At 41.2% G+C, this 22,266-nt stretch overlaps 1 protein-coding gene across 5 annotated transcripts in view; it reads left to right on the top strand.

Annotated features, from left to right (window-relative positions):
• The first annotated feature begins 12,484 nt into the window (after nt 1-12,484).
• LOC147430223 (kinase-interacting protein 1-like) overlaps nt 12,485-22,266 on the top strand; it is a 64,689-nt gene continuing 54,907 nt past the window's right edge. For all 5 annotated transcript variants that reach the window (XM_086494723.1, XM_086494721.1, XM_086494720.1 and 2 more), the window contains exon 1: nt 12,485-12,782. The gene's annotated coding sequence lies outside the window, so the exon portion shown is untranslated. The remainder of the gene's footprint in view (nt 12,783-22,266) is intronic.

The following is a 22,266-nucleotide window of genomic DNA, read 5'->3' as shown; positions in this document are numbered from 1 at the left end:
AATCACCATGCTTGTCTTGAGCATGACCTCTACACCCTTGGCTATGGAGGATGAAGGGCAACTAAATGAAGGATGATGGCCATAATCCTCGTGCGAGTCTTCGCCATCAACTCCCACCTATCCGCCATGTGCTCTACCACTCTCTCCCTTCTCATTCCCCTACCCTATGCTCCCTATTTCATCGCCTTATTCTCTAAATAAATCTTGAGGTTTTGTGAGTATGTTTTCTTGCAATGTTTTGCCCATGTGAGGTGTGCGGAATCGCCACTTAGTCTTGTGTTTTGGAGTGAGCTTGTGTATGTGTGAAGGGTGTGCGGATTCGCCATCCTTTTGTGGTGCCTAAGTACTAAGCCGCTATACCCCCTCCCTCACTCTCTCTCTCTCTCTCACTTGATCTCATTCCCTTTCCTCTTCATCATTACTCCCAAGCATCCATCTCTCTTGGATGAAAACTTTGTTATGGTGGTGTGTTGTTTGCGTCCTAGCCGCTGAAGCTAGGTGGTGCCCCCTGTTTGCTTTACCATGACAGGCTCGAGGCGCGCCATTCGGTCCCCGGTGTTTTAGAGGCCGTCTGGGTTTGGGGTTCGCTTTGCTCCCGTCAAAATCCACTAATCCAATTAGCCATTGGTTCACCATCTCGGTGGAAAATTTTACTGCTCCAGTTGGAGATACATCTTCAATGATAAACGGTCCGTTTTCCTTTTTCTTAAACTTGGGAATGTGTTGCTTAAGGGAATAGACTAAAACTAAGTCCTCTTTTTTGAAGATTTTTGTGATTAAGTGGGAATCAAAAAACTGTTTTTGTTTTCGCTTTTGTGCATAGATGTGAGCTACAACAGTTAGTCTTTGCTCATCTAGCTTTTCCAAATCTTCAAGTCTTTCTGACAATTCATGTCCAGTCCACTCAAGATTCTGTGCTACCCTTAATGTCGGTAATAGAAATTCTATTGGAAGTATGGTATCAAGAACATAAACAAAATTAAAGGGTGTAGCATTTAAAGCTGTTTTGAATGAAACTCGATAAGCCCATAGAGAAGCATGGAGATTCATTTCCCAGTCTGTCCTTTCTGAACTAACCACTTTAGTCAGCACCGAGCTAAGAATTTTATTTGTATGCTCAACTTGTTTGTTTGCTTGTGGGTGATAGGGAGCTGATTTGTTATGGATGACCATAAACTCATTAAGCAAACACTCAATTACCTCATTGAGGAAATGAGGTTCCCTGATCATTGACAATTTCTATTGGTAGTCCATATCTCGTGAATATATACTCATATAAGAATGCATCAGTGGTTCTGGCATCATTCTTTTGAGTTACTTTAGTTTCGGCCCACTTGGTCAAATAGTCCGTAGCTACAATGATAGTCTTAAGGGCATGCTATCTACTCGTGTTGGCATTTTTGCTCGTTGACAAGCATCACACCTTCGAACATATTCTTTGGCATCTACAAAAAGTGTTGGCCACCATATGTCTACCATCAAGATTGCTCTTGTGGTGATCTCACTAGAAAAGTGACATCTAGCTAATCCAGCATGTGCTTGTTTTATAATCGAAATATACTCGTTTTCATTTGCACAAAGACGCAAATGTTGATCTTTACCTCTCCGATACAATTGTCTTGGGCTCACTTGGAGTTCCATGGTTGTATATGGTAGCTAGGAGGCTCAAGCTTAAACCCATAGTAGAAGGGATTGTGGTGAAAGCCTTTAAAAGGAAGCCTTTATGCAAGGCGGCTTCATTCTTGAGTATCCACTCTTGAGGATCCACTTTTGAGAGCTCCCTCTCTCTAGAGTGTTCACTCTATAGCTTAGCCTTGAGCTTAATGTCTATGCTTGAGAGGCTAGTGCTAACCATTGTAATTAGAGTAAGCTCTTCTTGATTAATGTAATCCTTATTTTCTCATTAGTCTCTTCTTCTCTACATTTCATCTTGTCATGAAGTAGTATTACACTTTCCTTATTCTAGATATGAGAGATGTATGTACTTCTTGCCAGTAACCACTCCTATTCTTCCATAAGCATTCAATTTGTGATATTTAGCATCACTAATTAGATTGATTAAGTTGGATCTTAATCTTGTAATTAGTGTGCGTGCCCTATTATTTGCTTGTGTGTAGATAGGTTTTATGAAGCTCTAGCACCGTTCACCTCGTGTGTGTAGCTATTGATGAAGTGTCGTGATTGACATGTGGTAATTAGTGTGTGCTTATCATTAGTGTGCTTTGGGTTTCTAGTCTATGGTAAGTTGGACTTCGGTGGGCTTGATGTGTATAGGAGTTGTTTGATTAGTGATTAGAGCAGGTTTAGAGTTAGTCTTGCCATGGCTAATCTCTACTTGCATTGGAGAGGTGATCTCTTGAATCCTCTATTCCATTCATCCGATGCTCGTGCTTCCATGCCCTAGCCGGGTTGCCGATCCACGGATTTGATAATTTTGTGTGGGTTGCGATTAGGTCGTGCTACAACGCCTCCCAACATTTGTCGGTGTTCTCAACTTCAAATTAGAATTTTAAGGTAAATCTCAAAATTTGTGGGTGGGATTACACTAGACCTAAGTTTTTTCCTATGAACTTTGAAGGCACTCACCTTCAAATTAGAATTTAGAGGTAAATCTCAAAATTTGTGGGTGGGATTACACTAGACCTAAGTTTTTTCCTATGAACTTTGTAGGCACTCACCTTCAAATTAGAATTTAGAGGTAAATCTCAAAATTTGTAGGTGGGATTATACCAAACCTAGGTATTTTCGAGCACTTGGATGCGTAGTGTTTTGTTCCAAAAACTTAGAAAACCTACATATGAGAACTTTAATCTCGAGATTTAGTATATTTGATTGTTTTTACACTAAGTTTCTATAACCTTCATGGGTTTTCTCTCCTTCAACTCTAGAATTTAAAATTTATAGGTGGGATTACACGAAACCTAGCCTTTTTTCGAGCACTCGGGTACATAGTGCTCTTTTTCAAAACCTTAGAAAACCTACATAAGAGAAAAGTATCTTTGAAGGTCTTTACATGATTTTCCTAAAATTTGTCTAAAACATTTGGATATTTGCCTTTAAAATTTGAAGATTTTTACAAAATTTGGAGGTTGTTATCAAGGGCTCTTCGAGAATCCCACAAAAATTTGAAAATTGAAAACCTTCATATGATAGATTCTAGAGAATAATTTACTATATTTGAAGTTTTTTAAATTGAATTTCTCAGTTTGCGTGTATGATGATGACTGTATGCCTCCCCTTTGATTTGCTAATTTCTTTGAACTTTGTAGGTTTCTCACCTTCAAATCTAGAATTTAGAGGTCAACCTCAAAATTTGTAGGTGTGATTATACTTAACTGAGGTTTTTTTTTTCATGCACTTGGATATACATTGGTTTTTTCAAAATACTTGGAAAACCTCCATATGAGAAGCTTTAGAGGCAAATTTTGTACTATATTTGAAGACTTTTACATGATTTTCCTAAAATTTTCCCCTGAAAAGTTTGGAGATTTTTACTAAATTTGGAGATTTGCATCTAAAAGTTGAAGATTTTTTCTAAATTTGGAGGTTTCCATCAAGGGCCAATCCTACAAAAAATTATTTTGTATGAGAAATTTTAGAAGAAAATTTACTATATTTGAAGGTTTTCAAATTTAATTTTCTCAGTTTGCATGTATGATGATGATTGTATGCCTCCTCTCTGATTTGTAATTCATCCATGCTAATTGGTCCCAAAGTCAAAACTTGCAACTCCTCAAGCTCTCTACCTCGTGGATCCCTATAGAGTGTGTTTTGTCGGTGTCAATCTTTGGGCTTTCACTAAGGAACTTGAGAAGTCATCACTCATAGTTTTTCTTCCTAGAAGCTTACATCCATGTCACCCGCTTCATGTTCCAACACAACTACCTTTTTTTTTTTCTTATTAAATGGCCCAAACGATGTCAACATTAGCTTGCATAGAATTATCCAACGCCAACATTTAAGAAGTTACCTTGAATGAAAGAATTCATGATGAGATTTCTGTCAAGCGATCTTGGAGAAGCCCAAAAAATAGATTATGGTTGAAAATGCTTAGTCAACATGTACATGTACACTAAGTGTGATCATGTACTGAAAAACACACAAGAAGCTCTCGATGTTATTAATGTTTGTAGTTTAGGATGCTGCATATGTCTGGAAGGAGAAGGGTGATGATAAAAAAGCTCTGAGTAGTTTGCGCATGATGCAAGTCGAGGGCTCGTGTCTGGATACAATTGTGTATCCTTATATCTCAAAGGCATGTGGCATCATGCAAGTATTTGACATGAGAAAACTTAAATGGCTATTGAGGGGCTCTTTAAAACAATCTTCCCATTTCACAATGTTTTGGTCAACATGTACACTATATTTAAATGTAGCCTCTTGGAATGCACTTATGTAGCACTTGGCACCCCCATTTTTAGGAGTTCTTACTCGTTGGGGTCGCTTTTCTAGGAGGCAAATTTACTATATTTACAATTTTCTTCAAGCACTCATGTACACAATGATTTTTTCCAAATTTCAGAAAACCTACCTATGAGAGATTTTAGAGGCAAATTTATTGTATTTGATGGTTTTTACACTAAAAACTTTGTAGGAGTTTTTACGTTCAAATCTAGAATTTAGAGGTAAATCTCAAAATTTGTAGATTAAATTACAATAAACGTAGGTTTTTTTTGAGCACTCAGATACACGATACTTTCTCTTAAAAAACTTGAAAAACTTACATATGAGAAATTTTAGAAGCAAATTTACTAACACATTAATGGTTTCTTGAATTGTTGGTTTGCTTGAATGTGGGATGGATATGGAAATGATCCTTTGAAGGCTAGCAGCATAGCAACATGCTTCGATGTTTGTAAACCATTCTTCATCTCTTCCTATATCAAGTTAGGGGTCAATCCCATAGACTCACGAATGTCGATTTTGATGTATAAGTCATCCAATGAGCAGACATGAGCTATGATTCTTTTCGCTTCCAATTATCCATATATAACATACTAGCTCGATGTGAGTGCAACCAAGTGATGATGGTACTCCTCACAAGATGCCTCACATCTTCTGCATGTCCATGGACAACTGCATCTCTCAGATGTGGTACACATAGGCATGATCGTCTTTCATGTTGACCAAAGATGTGTAGTAGCTCCTTGGAGAAGCTATTTAAGGTTTTGATCATGGAGTTGGAAGGCCCTCTGTAGCTCTCTCTCTCTCTCTCTCTCTCTCTCTCTAGCATGCTACTTAACAAGAAGTGACTTGTAGTGTTTCACGAACACCATAAACATTGGAGACTTCATGAACTAGGAGCAAAGGTTGAGAAAAAAGTGTAATGTCACATACAAATTTTTAAATCTTACCTCTAAATTTTCAATCAGACGGTAAGAAAACCTACAAAATATGAAGGAATTTAGTATTTAATTTTTTTTGGGGGGAGAGAGAGAGAGAGAGAGAGAGAGAGAGAGAGAGAGAGAGAGAGAATAAATAAACTATAAGCAAGCTTGAGAACTATTCAATTAAACAAAGAGAAGGAGGAAGAGGACGAGGGGGAAGAGGAAGAGGAGGAGGAGAATATAAATATTAGTCTGTGTGTGTGTGTGTCTCTCTCTCTCTCTCTCTCTCTCTTTCTCTCTCTCTCTCTCTCTCTCTCTCTCTCTCTGCCCTTTTCAATAGCTATAAAGCACTCCTAGATCCATTGAATAAGGACTAGAAAGTCCTATGTAACATGTGAGATCTTGTGAAGCTGTATATTAAAGGCTAGGAATATTTGCTGCCTCTTGCATTAATAATTTTTTTCGAGAATCCATAGAGAGATGTTGTGAATCGTTTTTGAAACGCAAAAGAGTGTATACATGTACAAAAGTAGAATCTATATAATTTTCCACCTTTGTAGTTTTAAAAATACAAACATACATTTTCTAGCCATAGCAATGTGCAGGCCACATACTAGTCACATTAAGTGAAAAATATATCCAAGAATTAGAGATTGTTTTGAGACAAACTATCTTAAGGATGATCAAACATTTCCTTGTTACTTCATGTGGATTGTCCAAAGCATTTCTTTCTTAATTTTTCAAACAAGTCTACATGTTTTCTTTGGAAGATAACCTTTCATTTTCATTCAATTTTATCATTTCTAAAGTACTTATCTATTACATAATGTGGATGCAATGATATAACTTAAAAATTTACACTAACTTACAAAGTTGTGAAAAACTAAGGACCCACCTATGATATTGGAATTTGTTGCAGCTCAGGTACATGAAGACTCTCATCGCTAATAATGGTACTCCGATCGCCTTCATGATCGTATGTGGTCTTGATTCTCTTTGGAGTGACCCCCTCCTCCATCTGGAAGCTTGCACACATCCTTTTTTTGGGGTTATATCTTCTTTTCTTTTCTAAAAGGAACACTACATCATTACGAAATATAAAAATTTATAGAGGTTACCATAAGAATTCCCACGACTAAGTTTTTCAGAGTCGGATAATTCAAATTTTCAAGAATCTGTTACCATATACATGTGGTAGTGATGTGTGTGAACACACTAGGACCGCCGGGGCATTTTTTCCCTCTTTAGGAGGTTTTTTCCCCCGTGCATTGTATATACGCCCATCACTCTAGGGCTATCTATCTTTCCATTGCACACTAAGTAATATACTCTCTATTGTGTGCCTTGAGCTTCCTTCGTCTTCTCCAAGCTGTGTGTGTTTCTCTGCTCGGTCTGCTCAGAATTTTGATTTGGGCTCATTTCGGCCTCCGTTTCCACTACGGGCAGTACTGCACAGGTTATTTCGTCATTTTGTGCAGATTTTCTGTCAGTGCCGTTTTCTGCATAACAGGTGCCTTATAGTCTTCTACGGTTTGTGCTATATAGCACAAGTTGTTCCCGCTCCATTTCTCCTATTTTCGGGCAGTTTTCACATCAGGTGCAGCATTTACCATGGCTGACAACAACAACACAGATGTGTTCAAGATGTTTGCTGCTGAGGACAGGTTGGATGGGGACAACTACCCTATGTGGGCTTATATGATGCAACACGTTCTTGTGTCAAAAGGTGTCTGGAACATTGTGCAGGGCATTGATGTACGTCCTGGTTCTGAAGATGTAGGCGATATTGAGGATGTTGCAGGTCTTGCTGCAAGGATTGCAGCTGTTAGAGTTGTTTTGCCTACAGCAGAACAAGCTCGTTGGGATGTTAAGGATGCGCAGGCTCATGCATTGATTGCGTTGTCTGTGAAGCGCACCATTATTCCTCACATCCGTTCAGCAAAATCTGCAAAACAGGCTTGGGATATTCTAGCAGGTCTTTATGCAAGCCGCAATGAGGCTAAAATTGCTTTGCTGCGTAAAGAGCTAGAGTCGAAGATTATGCATGAGGAAGATGATATGGACACTTTCCTTGCTAGTGTCAAGGATATCAATGAGCAACTCATTTCTGCAGGGGAAGTCATTTCTGACAGTTCCCTTGTGCAGACTGTTCTTGATGCCTTACCAGATTCCTACCAGACTTTTGCTAGTACTTGGAGACTGATGACCCAAGGAAATCCTGAAGTTGTCAAGTTTGATGCATTATGCACATTGCTGTTGCAAGAGTCACTTTCTAGAAAAAACAGGACTAGGCAGCGTGCAGTTGAACAGGCTTTTATTGCTTCTCAAAGAAAGGGTGGTAACAGTAATGCAGCCACTTCTTATGGTTCTGCTGCGAGTGGCAAAAATTCTGTTCCTAATGCTTCTGGTGGCAGCACTTCGTCTGGCAATTCTGGTGATAAGGGCAAAAAGAAGATGCGTTGCCATTATTGTAAAGCCAATGATCACTTGATCAAGTCGTGTCCTAAGTTGAAGGCCAAAGAGGCTAAGAAGAAAGAGGGTGGTTCCACTGCAAATGCTGGTTCCACTACAAATGCAGCCATTGTTGAGTCTTCTGTGAAAGGAGATTGTGATGTTGATGTTGATGCAGAATGGGCTTTTAGCGCAGAGTGCACTTACAATCCTGTTGTCCATGATGCATGCTTGTCAGTTGCTGCAGATTCACATGTGTGGTATTTCGACAGTGGTGCTACAAAGCACATTACCTCACATCGTGAATTGTTTACCTCTCTCGAGTCTGTCCCTCATGGGAATTCAGTCACTTGTGCCAACAACGCCTCTTATCCAGTTCAGGGAGTTGGAAAGATTGTGCTCACTGCTGCTAATGGCAGTTCCTTCACACTTGTTGATGCACTTTATGTACGTGGGATCAAGAAGAATCTCTTGTCTGTATCCGCACTTGCTAGACTTGGACTTGTAGTCAAATTTGTGGATGACAGATGTACAGTTCATGATCTCAGTTTTGGTGATGAAATTGTTGCATCTGGGCTTTTGTGCCGTGGGCTGTATAAGCTCACTTTGTATGACAAGTGTGGACAAAATTTTGCAAATGCTGTTGCAGATTCAAGGGCTATTTCAGATGCAAAACTTTCGCATGCACGTTTTGGTCATCTGAATTTTGCCAGTTTGCTGCGTTTGCAGAAATCTGATATGGTTGCTTCTTTGCCGCCTCTTGAAGCACCTGTCAAACATGTTTGTGAAGGCTGTATTCTGGGTAAAATGCAGCGTTCTAAGTTTCCAAAGGATGGTTCAGTTAGGGCCACATGCAGGTTGCAACTTGTGCATAGTGACGTTTGTGGGCCCATGCAAACTCCGTCCTTGGGCAATTACCTGTACTTCGTGACTTTCATTGATGATTACTCCAGGCATGCGTGGGTATTTCCGCTTAAAGCGAAGTCCGAAGTTTTTATGTGCTTCAAACAATTTTTGGCTATGGCTGAAAATGTCTCAAAATGTACTATGGGCACCCTCCGTTCCGATCGAGGGGGGGAGTATATGTCTCATGAATTTAATGCATTTCTGGCTAGTCGTGGGATAAAACACCAATGTACAGTGCCCTATACACCTCAGCAAAATGGTGTTGCTGAGAGGAAAAACAGGTCACTAACGGAAATGGCACGATGTATGGTCAAAAGTCAAGCTTTGCCGCATTCTTTTTGGCTTGAGGCCATCATGTGTGCCACTTATGTACTTAACAGGTGTCCTACGAAAGCTTTGCAGTCTATTACTCCATATGAAGCATGGCATGATAGAAAACCTTCTATTGAGCACATGCGTGTTTTTGGCTGTTTGGCATATGCTTTGGTGCCACAAGTGCAGCGCAGAAAATTGGATGATAAGGCTGTCAAATGTATTTTTGTTGGTTATAGTGCTGAAAGCAAAGGTTACAGGTTGTATCATCCGCAAACAAAACGTATTTTGGTTTCACGGGATGTAGTGTTTGTGGAAGATTCTGTTCAACCCTTGCTGTCATGTACTAGAGACAATAATGTAAGCTCAGAGGACATTTATGACACTTTGTTGCCTCTTTTCAGTGGTGGAAATACGAATGTAAGTTCCAATGAGGCAAATGTACAGCCTATGGGGGTTTCTGAAAATGTTTTAGAACAGCCTATTACTGATGCAGATGTACATGATGTACTTGATGAGGAAAGGGCTGAAAATGAGCAGGCTAGAGGTATGCCAAAATGGCTGGTGCACACTTTGCGTGACAGTAAATTGGATGCACCTTTATCTAGTCGTACTCGTTCAGGCTCTCGCCATGCATCTTATGCATCAGATTGTTATGCTTTGGCTGTGTCTAGTTTACATGATGTTGAGGAGCCTCTATCTTTTGATGAAGCACAGAATTCAGAAAATTGGATTGCTGCCATGAAATCAGAATATGATGCACTTATAGAGAATGACACATGGACTTTATGTGATTTGCCTCCTGGCAAAAAGGCCATTGGTACGAAGTGGGTTTACAAGTTGAAACGCAAGCCGGATGGTGAGATCGATCGCCATAAGGCTCGACTTGTTGCAAAGGGTTATGCACAACAAAAAGGCATAGATTATGAAGAGACTTTTGCTCCCACTTGTCGTATGACTACTGTGCGTTTTCTATGTGCATTGGCAGCTCATTTTGGTTGGGATGTACATCAATCAGACATTGTTACTGCTTTCTTGAATGGTGACATATTTGAGGAAGTTTATGTAACGCAGCCTCGCGGTTTTGTCATAAAAGGACAAGAGGACAAAGTGTGCAAATGTAAGAAGGCTTTGTATGGGTTGAAGCAATCTCCTCGTGCTTGGTATGAGAAAGCTGACACTCATTTGGTTAAACGAGGCTTTCGTAACAGTCCAACAGAAAGCACATTGTATGTAAAGCGTGAGGATGATGTATTTCTCATTGTGGTTCTTTATGTTGATGATTTGCTGATCACTGGACCAAATGAGAGACATATTGCTGAATTTAAGGCTGATTTAAATGCTACTTTCAAGATGAAAGATTTGGGGCTGTTGCATCATTACTTGGGTATACAGTTTAAGCAGTGTGATGGTGGTATTGCCTTGTGTCAGAAAAGTTACATAGAGACATTGCTATGTAAGTTTGGACTTGAGTATTGCAAACCTATTGCCACTCCCATGGAAACAGGTTTGAAGTTGAGTCTACATGATGCTGGCGATCCTGCGGATGTCACTCTTTACCAAACTGCTGTTGGCTGCCTCATTTATGTATGCAACACGAGGCCAGATATTCAGTTTGCAGTCTCGCAGGTCAGCAGATTTATGCATAGCCCAGGGTCTAAGCATTGGCAGGCTGTCAAGAGGATTTTCCGCTACCTTAGTGGCACTTTACATCTTGGCTTGTTTTATCCCAAGGGGGGATCATTGCCGCCAGACTTACATGCTTTTTCGGACTCAGATTGGGCTGGTTGTTTTGACACGCGAGTGTCCACAAGTGGTTTTTGTTTCATGCTTGGCAGTTCATGTATATCATGGTTGAGCAAGAAGCAACCTACTGTGGCCACTTCGAGTTGTGAGGCTGAGTACAGGGCAGTCTTCACAGCTACGGTTGAGTGTGTATGGCTCAGACGCCTTATGGCTGACTTGGGTGTTGGACAGGACACTGCCAACACTATCTACACTGACAGTCAGAGCGCATTGGCAGTTGCGAGGAACCCAGTTTTTCATGCTCGCACAAAGCACATTGAGGTGCATTACCACTATGTCAGGGAGAGGCTCTCAGCAGGAGAGATCAGCTTGGCTTATGTGCCAACACAGGACAACCTTGCAGATCTTTTCTCAAAGGCATTGTCTCGTGAGAAGCTTGAAGCTTTCCGCAAAGCTTTGGGCTTACTCCCCTTTGTGGACTGATCCTGTCCTCAGGGCATGGCACTTCCCTTTACTCATGTGCCAGCTCTCGTTCACCGCATCACTCCAGGGGGGATTTGTTACCATATACATGTGGTAGTGATGTGTGTGAACACACTAGGACCGCCGGGGCATTTTTTCCCTCTTTAGGAGGTTTTTTCCCCCGTGCATTGTATATACGCCCATCACTCTAGGGCTATCTATCTTTCCATTGCACACTAAGTAATATACTCTCTATTGTGTGCCTTGAGCTTCCTTCGTCTTCTCCAAGCTGTGTGTGTTTCTCTGCAACCCTAATTCCAACAGAATCTAATCCTTTTTATTGGATTATAGTACTTTTAAATTTAGATAATTCAAAATTTCAAGAATCTAACTCCTTTTTATTGGATTATAGATCTAAATATAGTACTTTTTACTATTGATATTTTTATCATGGGTTCCTAATACTTTATTTAATCCTGCAATTAATCACATAATTTTCTAGGTTAATCTTTTAATTTCTCCTTTTTATTTAATACCAAAAGTTAGAGAATTTGAATGATAGTACTTACCTAAGCTAAATATTTGATCAATATATTTTTATAGCATTTTAACAACATGTTTCAACTTTGAGAATTATGATATGATTTTTTGAGTTAATTTACTAATTTTTCTTTTTAGTTTACTGTCAAAAATAATTTTTTAAAACCACGGTAAATACCTAAACTAAAAATCTAATCAAGACTTTTATCTTAGCTTTTTAACATGTTTATCTTTGAGAATTATTACATAATTTTAGTTAATTTATTAAATTTTTTCTTTTGATTTAAAAAACTAAACAAAAAAATCAATCAGAGTAATTATCTAAACTAAAGATTTGATCAAGATATTTTTATTTTGGCATTTTAATAGCATGTTTTCACTTTGAAAATTATCACATAATTTCTTGCCCCCCCCCCTCTCTCTCTCTCTCTCGTCGCTGCCCTCGCTCCTCACTATCATCTGGAGCAAGGGTCTCACACTCGTAAGTATAAATGAAGAAAAAAAAAGGATGTAAGGGTTTAAGGTTGCAAGTTACTCTTTCTATTTTCTTTTTTTGTGGTTTTTTTGGGGGGGGGGGGGGGGGGGGGGGGGGGGGGGTTAATGCATGACTTTATAGCTATGACAAGTTATACCTTCTGTTTTATGTTGCAATCACGTGTTGTAGATGTTTTAGGGTTTATTTGTGTGACTCCAGTTATACTTTTGATGAAGCTTTGGGTGGAAAAGTTAAAGTAACTAAGTTACAAGGGTATCACTACTAACGCTCTAAGTGCAAAGCTGGTAGTACTCCACCAATTGAAATCTCCAACCTTCATTGCGAGTATAGGGTTTTCCATGTTCGCCTTAAAGGTTCTAATACCCCAAGACTCCATAAAGATCATGCTCATCAATTTTCTCTTCTAAAACTCAGGACTATAGCCCTTCAGCTTGGGAGCAAAGGCATTAGCAGCATTTTTGGTTGAAGTTTACATACATACACTGCAACAAAGAGCTCAATTGGTACCCATAGCGATGATGAATAGCGGTGCGCACCAATGAGTAAGAAAACCACCGGCTTATCTTTTATCCCTAGCACCAATGAGTCCACTTTACATCACTTGCTTGATTGTTTTATAGGACTGTACTCAGATTATGTGTAAAATCTAAGTAGTTTGGTGCTTTACAAACATATGTTGTACAAGTTTTTGTTAGCAAAGAATGCTCTCTCTCAAACTGGGTACACACTAATTTAGAGTCTTATCTCCCTTTTGGGATAGGCAGGTGTGCCTTACACACAAGCATGTGTGTTTTGAGAAAAAAAATGCTTTCAAATCTTACCAAGTTTCTGCATAGGCACCCATACTATTGGTTTTGCTCTTGTGTTCAAGGTATAGGGTCCAAGGTTCAATGCCTACCCACACACAGGTCAAGGATCTTGACCGTGCTTAATTCTTGTTTGTCCCATCTTTTGCATGATCAACGAACTGGCCTCCACGCACACATGTGCACTTGTTGCCCAAGTTTGGATAGCCAGTGTGTAAGGATCATCATGCAAGCAGCATAACTGTCAAACCAACAGCTAATTCCTTCATTGCCTTTATGATGCGGGTGCATTTGTTTTTCAAAAGCCATGGCATGGAAATTAAATTTAATGCAGATTTAGAGCTTAGAGATGCAAGGAAGTCCATAATGCCCCCCCCCCCCCGGCAAAAAAAAAAAAAAAAAAAAAAAACACAACAAAGAAAAAATAGTAAGCTTGAATTAATTTGTAGAGGGTCAAGTGCTGGTGGGCAGGCAGGGGAGGGGGTATGTGTGAGATGTCCTGCTTGGTGGCTACCATCAACTTGCTGATTTTGAAGTGTGCTCTCATGTGGCTAGCCTGGTGGTGGCCCTATGTCGACATATGTCTTTGTAATTCGTTTTGGACCGGTTTAATGTAATTCCACTCACTCCTATTGAGTGAGTACTGCTATAAAATACAAGTGATGAAATCACGAGGCCAACCAATGATGAGAGGCATCCTAACAAAAACAATTGAGAGTTTCTTCGTAGTCCTTAAAGTTTGGACTTCCAAAACTAACCATTTCAATCATCTCGTCAAACCTAAGTTTCAAGCGTGGTAAGTGTCACTGATTTTGGGTCCATAGAGTGGTTGCAAATCCGCTCATTACAAATCCAAAAAAAAAAAGAAACATTTGCTGCTCAAGCCAAGCACAACTCCCGCACTTAATAATATGAAGCTCCTCCAAGGTTGTGAGGGGGCATACGCTCCCCTCAATGCGCTCGACCTTGTCACAACTTTCGACATGTAGTGATACTAGGGCATTTCCACTGTGGCTAGCAAGGAAAGCTCCTCAGATGAGTGCACAACCTTAACTGGTGGTAGGTCAAATATGTGCACATAGTCGAAAGCCATATTGTGCTGAAAACAAAAGAGTAGCATGAGTAGTTAAAATAGAAATAAGAGTTATTCATGTATTGTCAATAGGATTCTAAAATGTCACGTGAGGAGGTGTAGGATCAAAATATTGCACAAGGAGACCTAGACACCATCAACCTGCTACCTATACCCACTCCAGTCGATGCTATCTAACTAAGTGTTATGCTTTTTGTTGCTCTCTCCGCCCAAGCACTATTGTAATTCTCATTAGGAATCTATAGCAGGGAGGTCCATGGAACCTGCTTGTAGCACCTACCCTCCACATCCAATGACCGAGGGGTGTAAATCAAGGTAGGCTCGCTCAAGAGGTCTCGCTATGACCTGCCGACTCCTCTGGCATACCACAATGGCTACATAATGGTTGAAACTATGCAGCTAGTTTTGATCAAGCTCATGGCCTGGATCTTCTTGTTTGATAAAATTTTACATGATTCTTCCAAGATGGGAGCCATCATGATGGCTGAAAGGAGCCTCTAGGTAGTGTTTGCAAGGCATAAACAAATCATGGAGTTTTGAAGGGGAGCAGCAATACTAATGTGGACCTGTAGTGTTGTACAACCTACTCATTGTGCTTCAAGAAAGGGGAGGTAGTTCATTTCAATGTTGACACCTTTGATGGCGACTGCAATACACATAATGAAAGCAGGGGTACTTTTGACTCTCAAGCCTCGAGGATGGGAACTAGTGAGTGGGCACCTGGGCACTGGGTGTTCAAGAATTTTATCATGCATTTTTTCCACAAGAAAATAAGAAAATATCAATCACCATATAAACTAATCATTGCCTGTGTGTGTGTGTGTGTGGATGGGGGCACCTCCCAATGCAGGTGCAATACCAATCTGGCTACAATCTCTCTGCTGTGTGGTTTGTGTGGAGTCATAGCAGGCAAGGCGTGATGCACATGCAATGGTTGAGTCTCGGTGGGACTAGACAACACGAAGAGGGTGTGAGGCAATTTCTAGAGGCACATTAGCCATGACGAGATGGACGTAGGGCTCTTTGTAGTGCATTGGCTGAGTGGAGGGGGTAGGAGATGGCATTGAGGCCACATGGAGTGATGGGGAGGCCATCTTTTTGTGAGCATGAAGAGGAGGGGAGGAGAGCCATGCAGGTGAATGCTAGGGGCAATGGATGTACGAAGCATAGTGTGCAGCCTTGAGGGGGTGCTCTGCTTGTTACCATATACATGTGGTAGTGATGTGTGTGAACACACTAGGACCGCCGGGGCATTTTTTCCCTCTTTAGGAGGTTTTTTCCCCCGTGCATTGTATATACGCCCATCACTCTAGGGCTAACTATCTTTCCATTGCACACTAAGTAACACACTCTCTATTGTGTGCCTTGAGCTTCCTTCGCCTTCTCCAAGCTATGTGTGTTTCTTTGCAACCCTAATTCCAACAATTGGTATCAGAGCAGGTCACGTCCTCCCGGGCTTAGTCGCCAGCTGCTCCAGCACACGCCTGCTCACTTTCTCCGATTTCAGTGAGCAGAATTTTGATTTGGGCTCATTTCGGCCTCCGTTTCCACTACAGGCAGTACTGCACAGGCTATTTCGTCATTTTGTGCAGATTTTCTGTCAGTGCCGTTTTCTGCATAACAGGTGCCTTATAGTCTTCTACGGTTTGTGCTATACAGCACAAGTTGTTCCCGCTCCATTTCTCCTATTTTCGGGCAGTTTTCACATCAGGTGCAGCATTTACCATGGCTGACAACAACAACACAGATGTGTTCAAGATGTTTGTTGCTGAGGACAGGTTGGATGGGGACAACTACCCTATGTGGGCTTATATGATGCAACATGTTCTTGTGTCAAAAGGTGTCTGGAACATTGTGCAGGGCATTGATGTACGTCTTGGTTCTGAAGATGTAGGCGATGTTGAGGATGTTGCAGGTCTTGCTGCAAGGATTGCAGCTGTTAGAGTTGTTTTGCCTACGGCAGAACAAGCTCGTTGGGATGTTAAGGATGCGCAGGCTCATGCATTGATTGCGTTGTCTGTGAAGCGCACCATTATTCCTCACATCCGTTCAGCAAAATCTGCAAAACAGGCTTGGGATATTCTAGCAGGTCTTTATGCAAGCCGCAATGAGGCTAAAATTGCTTTGCTGCGTAAAGAGCTAGAGTCGAAGATTATGCATGAGGAAGATGATATGGACACTTTCCTTGCTAGTGTCAAGGATATCAATGAGCAACTCATTTCTGCAGGCGAAGTCATTTCGGACAGTTCCCTTGTGCAGACTGTTCTTGATGCCTTACCAGATTCCTACCAGACTTTTGCTAGTACTTGGAGACTGATGACCCAAGGAAATCCTGAAGTTGTCAAGTTTGATGCATTATGCACATTGCTGTTGCAAGAGTCACTTTCTAGAAAAAACAGGACTAGGCAGCGTGCAGTTGAACAGGCTTTTATTGCTTCTCAAAGAAAGGGTGGTAACAGTAATGCAGCCACTTCTTATGGTTCTGCTGCGAGTGGCAAAAATTCTGTTCCTAATGCTTCTGCTGGCAGCACTTCGTCTGGCAATTCTGGTGATAAGGGCAAAAAGAAGATGCGTTGCCATTATTGTAAAGCCAATGATCACTTGATCAAGTCGTGTCCTAAGTTGAAGGCCAAAGAGGCTAAGAAGAAAGAGGGTGGTTCCACTGCAAATGCTGGTTCCACTACAAATGCAGCCATTGTTGAGTCTTCTGTGAAAGGAGATTGTGATGTTGATGTTGATGCAGAATGGGCTTTTAGCGCAGAGTGCACTTACAATCCTGCTGTCCATGATGCATGTTTGTCAGTTGCTGCAGATTCACATGTGTGGTATTTCGACAGTGGTGCTACAAAGCACATTACCTCACATCGTGAATTGTTTACCTCTCTCGAGTCTGTCCCTCATGGGAATTCAGTCACTTGTGCCAACAACGCCTCTTATCTAGTTCAGGGAGTTGGAAAGATTGTGCTCACTACTGCTAATGGCAGTTCCTTCACACTTGTTGATGCACTTTATGTACGTGGGATCAAGAAGAATCTCTTGTCTGTATCCGCACTTGCTAGACTTGGACTTGTAGTCAAATTTGTGGATGACAGATGTACAGTTCATGATCTCAGTTTTGGTGATGAAATTGTTGCATCTGGGCTTTTGTGCCGTGGGCTGTATAAGCTCACTTTGTATGACAAGTGTGGACAAAAATTTTGCAAATGCTGTTGCAGATTCAAGGGCTATTTCAGATGCAAAACTTTGGCATGCACGTTTTGGTCATCTGAATTTTGCCAGTTTGCTGCGTTTGCAGAAATCTGATATGGTTGCTTCTTTGCCGCCTCTTGAAGCACCTGTCAAACATGTTTGTGAAGGCTGTATTCTGGGTAAAATGCAGCGTTCTAAGTTTCCAAAGGATGGTTCAGTTAGGGCACATGCAGGTTGCAACTTGTGCATAGTGATGTTTGTGGCCCATGCAAACTCCGTCCTTGGGCAATTACCTGTACTTCGTGACTTTCATTGATGATTACTCCAGGCATGCATGGGTATTTCGCTTAAAGTGAAGTCCGAGTTTTTATGTGCTTCAAACAATTTTTGGCTATGGCTGAAAATGTCTCAAAATGTACTATGGGCACCCTCCATTCCGATCGAGGGGCGGAGTATATGTCTCATGAATTTAATGCATTTCTGGCTAGTCGTGGGATAAAACACCAATGTACAATGCCTTATACACCTCAGCAAAATGGTGTTGCTGAGAGGAAAAACATGTCACTAACGGAAATGGCACGATGTATGGTCAAAAGTCAAGCTTTGCCGCATTCTTTTTGGCTTGAGGCCATCATGTGTGCCACTTATGTACTTAACAGGTGTCCTACGAAAGCTTTGCAGTCTATTACTCCATATGAAGCATGGCATGATAGAAAGCCTTCTATTGAGCACATGCGTGTTTTTGGCTGTTTGGCATATGCTTTGGTGCCACAAGTGCAGCGCAGAAAATTGGATGATAAGGCTGTCAAATGTGTTTGTTGGTTATAGTGTGAAAGCAAAGGTTACAGGTTGTATCATCCGCAAACAAAACGTATTCTAGTTTCACGGGATGTAGTGTTTGTGGAAGACTCTGTTCAGCCCTTGCTGTCATGTACTAGAGACAGTAATGTAAGCTCACAGGACATTTATGACACTTTGTTGCCTCTTTTCAGTGGTGGAAATACGAATGTAAGTTCCAATGAGGCAAATGTACAGCCTATGGGGGTTTCTGAAAATGTTTTAGAACAGCCTATTACTGATGCAGATGTACATGATGTACTTGATGAGGAAAGGGCTGAAAATGAGCAGGCTAGAGGTATGCCAAAATGGCTGGTGCACACTTTGCGTGACAGTAAATTGAATGCACCTTTATCTAGTCGTACTCGTTCAGGCTCTCGCCATGCATCTTATGCATCAGATTGTTATGCTTTGGCTGTGTCTAGTTTACATGATGTTGAGGAGCCTCTGTCTTTTGATGAAGCACAGAATTCAGAAAATTGGATTGCTGCCATGAAATCAGAATATGATGCACTTATAGAGAATGACACATGGACTTTATGTGATTTGCCTCCTGGCAAAAAGGCCATTGGTACGAAGTGGGTTTACAAGTTGAAACGCAAGCCGGATGGTGAGATCGATCGCATAAGGCTCGACTTGTTGCAAAGGGTTATGCACAACAAAAGGCATAGATTATGAAGAGACTTTTGCTCCCACTTGTCGTATGACTACTGTGCGTTTTCTATGTGCATTGGCAGCTCATTTTGGTTGGGATGTACATCAATCAGACATTGTTACTGCTTTCTTGAATGGTGACATATTTGAGGAAGTTTATGTAACGCAGCCTCGCGGTTTTGTCATAAAAGGACAAGAGGACAAAGTGTGCAAATGTAAGAAGGCTTTGTATGGGTTGAAGCAATCTCCTCGTGCTTGGTATGAGAAAGCTGACACTCATTTGGTTAAAACGAGGCTTTCGTAACAGTCCAACAGAAGCACATTGTATGTAAAGCGTGAGGATGATGTATTTCTCGTTGTGGTTCTTTATGTTGATGATTTGTTGATCACTGGAACAAATGAGAGACATATTGCTGAATTTAAGGCTGATTGAATGCTACTTTCAAGATGAAAGATTTGGGGCTGTTGCATCATTACTTGGGTATACAGTTTAAGCAGTGTGATGGTGGTATTGCCTTGTGTCAGAAAAGTTACATAGAGACATTGCTATGTAAGTTTGGACTTGAGGATTGCAAACTATTGCCACTCCCATGGAAACAGGTTGAAGTTGAGTCTACATGATGCTGGCGATCCTGCTGATGTCACTCTTTACCAAACTGCTGTTGGCTGCCTCATTTATGTATGCAACACGAGGCCAGATATTCAGTTTGCAGTCTCGCAGGTCAGCAGATTTATGCATAGCCCAGGGTCTAAGCATTGGCAGGCTGTCAAGAGGATTTTCCGCTACCTTAGTGGCACTTTACATCTTGGCTTGTTTTATCCCAAGGAGGGATCATTGCCGCCAGACTTACATGCTTTTTTGGACTCAGATTGGGCTGGTTGTTTTGACACGCGAGTGTCCACAAGTGGTTTTTGTTTCATGCTTGTCAGTTCATGTATATCATGGTTGAGCAAGAAACAACCTACTGTGGCCACTTCGAGTTGTGAGGCTGAGTACAGGGCAGTCTTCACAGCTACGGTTGAGTGTGTATGGCTCAGACGCCTTATGGCTGACTTGGGTGTTGGACAGGACACTGCCAACACTATCTACACTGACAGTCAGAGCGCATTGGCAGTTGCGAGGAACCCAGTTTTTCATGCTCGCACAAAGCACATTGAGGTGCATTACCACTATGTCAGGGAGAGGCTCTCAGCAGGAGAGATCATCTTGGCTTATGTGCCAACATAGGACAACCTTGCAGATCTTTTCACAAAGGCATTGTCTCGTGAGAAGCTTGAAGCTTTCCGCAAAGCTTTGGGCTTACTCCCCTTTGTGGACTGATCCTATCCTCAGGGCATGGCACTTCCCTTTACTCATGTGCCAGCTCTCGTTCACCGCATCACTCCAGGGGGGATTTGTTACCATATACATGTGGTAGTGATGTGTGTGAACACACTAGGACCGCCGGGGCATTTTTTCCCTCTTTAGGAGGTTTTTTCCCCCGTGCATTGTATATACGCCCATCACTCTAGGGCTAACTATCTTTCCATTGCACACTAAGTAACACACTCTCTATTGTGTGCCTTGAGCTTCCTTTGTCTTCTCCAAGCTGTGTGTGTTTCTCTGCAACCCTAATTCCAACACTGCTCCCTGACATGCTCTAGCTTGGGAAAGAGAGGAGGAAGAATCTCAAAAAGAGGAAGATTCCTCTTTTTGAGATGTAACTAAAGCTACTAGGAGGTAGTAGGGAATGCCCAATTTCAAGAAATCCACTTCATGATTTGAAAGTATCCACTTATTTTCTTACCTTTGTAAATAGACCTTGCTGACGAATTGTGCTAAGAAAAAAACCTTTTGTCATCGGCAAAAAGGGAAGGTGCCTCATCCCTTTGGGACAGGTCAAAAAACAACAAGAAGAGAGTTAGATATACATTTGATATTCTATTTTTTTAAAAAGTATTCAAATTAACTTGAATTGTATTAATCATAGAATGTTACAATCAGCATTAGCATTTTACAATCAGCCCTGGCCTATCCTTTGCACAGGGTTCTCCGAAAAGAAATACATCAAAGGAGGTCGAATCCCCTCGATTACTTTTTCTTGCCTAGCTTGGAATTCTGATTCCTTCTACTAAGGAGCTTCCATTAACATGTTTCTAGAACTAGATGTATCTAGAAGTTCATACTTTGTTTGAAAAAACATTTTTTGGATTCCCAAAACATCTCTCTACACCATAGCTCTAATTATGCATGTGTCAATCAGAACATCTTTATTGTCAATGCGTTTCAAGCCCATTGCAAGGACACGTCTAAAGAAAGGAGTGTCCAAATGAGTGTACACCCACCTGCAGACTGTTCCTGTGAAGATTCTGATTTCTAGACAATCCCAAAACAGATGCGTGAGGGTTTCATTCAGGTGTTTTTATTTGACACAAGTGCCTTCGCCTAAGCCTCTTGATTTATCTTTATCTCCGGTTGTCATGAAACCCAAAAGAACTTTCCATAGGAAAACTTTGTCCCTTTCTTCACATTTGGCCTTCTAGATGTTTCCAATCACTTGACTCCATTTACTTGTAGACCACTTTCTGGACCAAATTTGGTTGAGTTGTTCAACCCATTCCTCTGAAAGCAAAGTATCTCATAAATTGTTTTGGTTTTGGGTGAACCAAAGATATTCTACTATTTTTTTGCTTGTCGGTAATGCCAACCCCCGGTGGGGCTCCTAGGTGACAAAAAATCTTTCCTTTCAACATAGTCTCCCCCGTCCATAGAGAACGGTGAAATGAGTCATTTTCTAACAATGAAATTAGTCTTGATTTCTCAATATTGCACTTTGACTCCTTGAGGATGTGGAAAACATTTGCACAATCTCCAAAGCCTTTCCGATTACTAGAGGGAAAGCTTTCAGCAATAGAAGGGGGTCATCTGCGAAGAGCTTCACTAGAAGTCGGCCATTGTCAAGCAAGGACATCCCTTGGGTCCTTCCTCTCGTAGCACTAGCTTTGAGCATGGTAGCCAAAGGATGAGAGCCAATGGCAAATAGCAGAGGAGCAAGAGGGTATTCTTGCTTAATTGATCTCTTGACTTTGAACGCACCCAAAATTCTATTATTAAATAGGAACTTAGATTGGCTTCCAACACCAAGACTGAGAACCGACCGATAGAGCTGCAGGCCAAATCCCAATAACTTCATGACGTTTTCTATGAAGGACCATCTGATCCGGTCATAGGCTTTGTCTAGGTCAAGCTAGAGTAAGATGCACTCTTGCTTGGTGAAGGTTGCATACTCAATGTTGACCATTGTTGTTAGAATGTTGTCATAGATTGACCTTCTTTTGATAAAATTGTGTTGGTCGGGCGTAATGGCTTTGTCTGGGAGGGCAGAGAGCTTGAGATTAACAATTTTGGCAATAATGTTATGTTTAATCGACATCATAGAGATGGGCTACTAGTGTTTCAGCTGAGAG

This window comes from Adiantum capillus-veneris, chromosome 22 (assembly GCF_014529385.1).
Source record: "Adiantum capillus-veneris isolate H3 chromosome 22, ASM1452938v2, whole genome shotgun sequence".
In the NCBI taxonomy this organism is placed as follows: Eukaryota; Viridiplantae; Streptophyta; class Polypodiopsida; order Polypodiales; family Pteridaceae; genus Adiantum; species Adiantum capillus-veneris.
Note: the sequence above shows the minus strand (reverse complement) of the source record. Positions and strands in the feature narration are given on the sequence as shown.